General features: G+C 60.9%; 1 pseudogene; it reads right to left on the minus strand.

The window, feature by feature from the left end:
• Window positions 1-389: 389 nt before the first annotated feature.
• Window positions 390-1563, minus strand: LOC103253141 (annotated as a pseudogene).
• Window positions 1564-2945: the final 1382 nt, after the last annotated feature.

A 2945-nucleotide genomic window follows, 5' to 3' on the forward strand; every position in this document is an offset into this window, starting at 1 on the left:
CGTCTTTACTAGAACGCCAAAACTCCAGCACTGTCTGTCTCTTCAACTGCCCCCCTATTTATTTTGCTCTGACCTTAGCATCCTAAAGTTGGATTTCAGCCACGTAAATGCGTTGGAGGGTGATTTTGAGAGATTCGGGGGATCTCAAAGCCCCTTAGTCAATTTAGCTGTCCTGTCGTTCCGCGGCGTCCTCAACACACCGTCGCAGAGCCCCGCCAGAGCCTGGGCTAGCACACACCTGGGCTAGGGCATGGAGGGGTGTGGATTCCCAGGCTTGGGGCTTGGCAGACAGGAAAAGCCCCTCCATGGTTGAGGAGCCTGAGGCTGGGCAGGACGAGACCTCTCCCTCCCCTCGCCCTGAAATAAAATGATGTTCAACTGGAATCCTCTCAGATGCTCCCATTGAGAAATGGCATCAGGGTTCCTGGAGCCCAGAGCCCTCGCCGGGGCTCGGGTCTCTCGGGACGGTACCTGGATTTCGCAGGGCGAGGAAAGTCGCGGCGTCCCCTCCGAGTCGCCCCCATCCCGCCTAGCCCCGGGTCCTACCTGTACCACTCCAGCCCCTTCTCGTAGTTCCTGTCAACGAAGTGCGGCTTTACGCCCACGGCCCTCAGGTCCGGGTGCACTGGATCACCTCCAGCAGCATGCGGGTGCCTCCTTTCTTGACCCCGATGATAAGCGCCTGGGGCCGCTTCTTCTCCGCATAGTCGGGGGTGCTGACGGCGCCGCCCCTCTCGCTGCTCCTGTTGGCCGCCCTCCGGCCTGCGCTTCCCTCTCCAGCAGCGCGCTCTGCGCCGTGATCATCTCGCTGGGAGCCAGCGGGGTCCAGAGCCAGGCGTCGCGGGCGCCTCCGCCGCCGCTGGCCGGGCCCCAGCCGTCGGCCCCTGGGGTGGCGGGCTGCTGGGGTGGGGGGCTCGGGCGGCTCCCCACGACTCGCGTTGTTCAGCGGCGGCGGCGTGGGCGGCTGCGAGGGGGCGCCGAGACGCACCGGGAGAGGCAGTAGAGAGGGTGGCGGCGGGCTCGGCGCGGGCTTCGCGGCGGTGCCCGGTGGTTCCTGCAGCGCCAGGGGGAACTGCAGGAAGCCCGAGCCGCCCAGGAGGCTGTAGCACAGGTAGATGACCGAGAGGGACAAGGTGCACATAAAAAGCAGCTTGTGCGCCGGGGAACCCTTAGCAGAAGCGCCAGGCGGCAGCGGCGCGGCGAGAGGCGGAGGCGGAGGCGGAGGAGGTGCGGGCCACCGGGGTAGCCGCCGCCGCCCAGCTGCCCCGGCTGCATGAAGCGACGCCGCTGTGCCCCCCGGCCCTGGCCGCTGTTCCGCTGCGCCAGGAGGGAGCCCGGCCGCATGGTACACCTCCCCACTCTGCCCGCGGAGATCGGGTGGCCCCCGTGGCCCCACCTCAGCCTCTAGCAAGGGGACCGAGGGGGGCGCGCGGACCCGCCAGCTACACCTGCTCCTTCTGCAGCGCCCCCGCTTCTCTGGCTCCGCCGCGGCTCCTGCTTCAGCCTTTGCTGCCGCCGCCACGCGCTGTTGCAGCCCCGAGTTCCTTCCCCGCTGCTAACTTTCTGCCAGGAGAGAGGAGAGGCGCGGGGGGAGGAAGAGGAGGGGGTCGGGCGCGCGCCTGGTGCCGCTGAGGGAAGATGGGTGCGCCTTGCACGCGCCTGCCAAGGGGGCCGCGGGAGCGGAGGCGTGCGCTAGGGCTGGGGCCCGGGAGAGAGGAGAGATCGCATCCCTTTCCCGCCACCCTGCAGACACGCACTTGAGGTGTTCACCACCCTACCTCGCCTACTCCCCTCCCTTGGGAGCTTGGGACGCGGTATCTCCGTCTCTCTCCCCCAATACTTTTAGGGACATAGAGCCTAACGCCAACCGCCTGTGCCGCGCACCTGGGAGCTGGGGGACAGCAGGTGGCACGCTAGGGCTCCTGCTTTTTCCCTAGGACTCCGACTCAGCCCATCCCTGGCCCTCCCTTCTCTCACCTGGTATCTTGTACTGCTTTGGTCCTGGAGTGATTCCTTCACAACAGCGTTCCCATCCCAACTTCCGTCTTTTCAGCCTCCTCATCTTATCTTGAAGATCCGGATGGGTGGAGCTTTGACACAACCCCCGGAATTCCCAGCCCCAGAGCTTTTCCCTCTGCCCCATCACTGGCGACTGTAATTTCTCTCCCCTCCTTAATACCTTTAAACACAGGTGTACACACCTGAGGCCTTGGGGGAGCATTGTCACTAAAGGAGTTCAAATCTCCCTTGGACTGAAATAGAATGGGACCCTTATCGCTCTAAACACCCGATAAGCAGAGATAAGCTGGGTTGCAGGGTGTCTGCTTCCCTCACTAATTTTTTAGTCTCTCCTGTCGCTAAGAGATTTCCACCCCTCACCTCCCTGTCTTGGGGGGCGGGACGGCATGGTAAACAGAAGACTTCAGAAAAATGCAAAACTAGACTCTGCCTCCTGTTGCCTTTCCCTCAGGGAAGTGAGGGAAATGGGAGGCTGAAAGGGAGGAAGAGTCAGAGCGTCAACTGAGGCACTCCAGAGACTCGGCTTTGGGGAACAGGGGCTGGCCCTGCATGCAGCTGGGGTAGACTCCACCTGGAGCTGGCTCTAGTGAGTCCCATTTACCTGGCTAACCACAGCTGGGAGTCTAGCGGGGCTGCCTTCTCTGAGCCTGCTACTGTGGCTGACATCTTTGGTTTTGTTTGATCACATAATAGGAAAACCAGTTGAAAGAAAATATATATAATGTCTAAGTATTAATGAGATACCTAGTGCCAAAGAGAAAAAAAAAATGTTAAATAAGATGAAGAATGTGAACGTTTCCCCGAGTGAGCAAAAACTCACTGCTGCTCTCAGCTGGACGTGCATTTCCTTCACTGCAGCTTTAGTTCAGATAAAGATTATTCCTTTATAATATATTTTTTATGGTGCACTGGAGACCTCTGAAATG

Source organism: Carlito syrichta, unplaced genomic scaffold, assembly GCF_000164805.1.
Source record: "Carlito syrichta isolate Samal-C Ts95f unplaced genomic scaffold, Tarsius_syrichta-2.0.1 Scaffold204028, whole genome shotgun sequence".
NCBI classification, from domain to species: domain Eukaryota; kingdom Metazoa; phylum Chordata; class Mammalia; order Primates; family Tarsiidae; genus Carlito; species Carlito syrichta.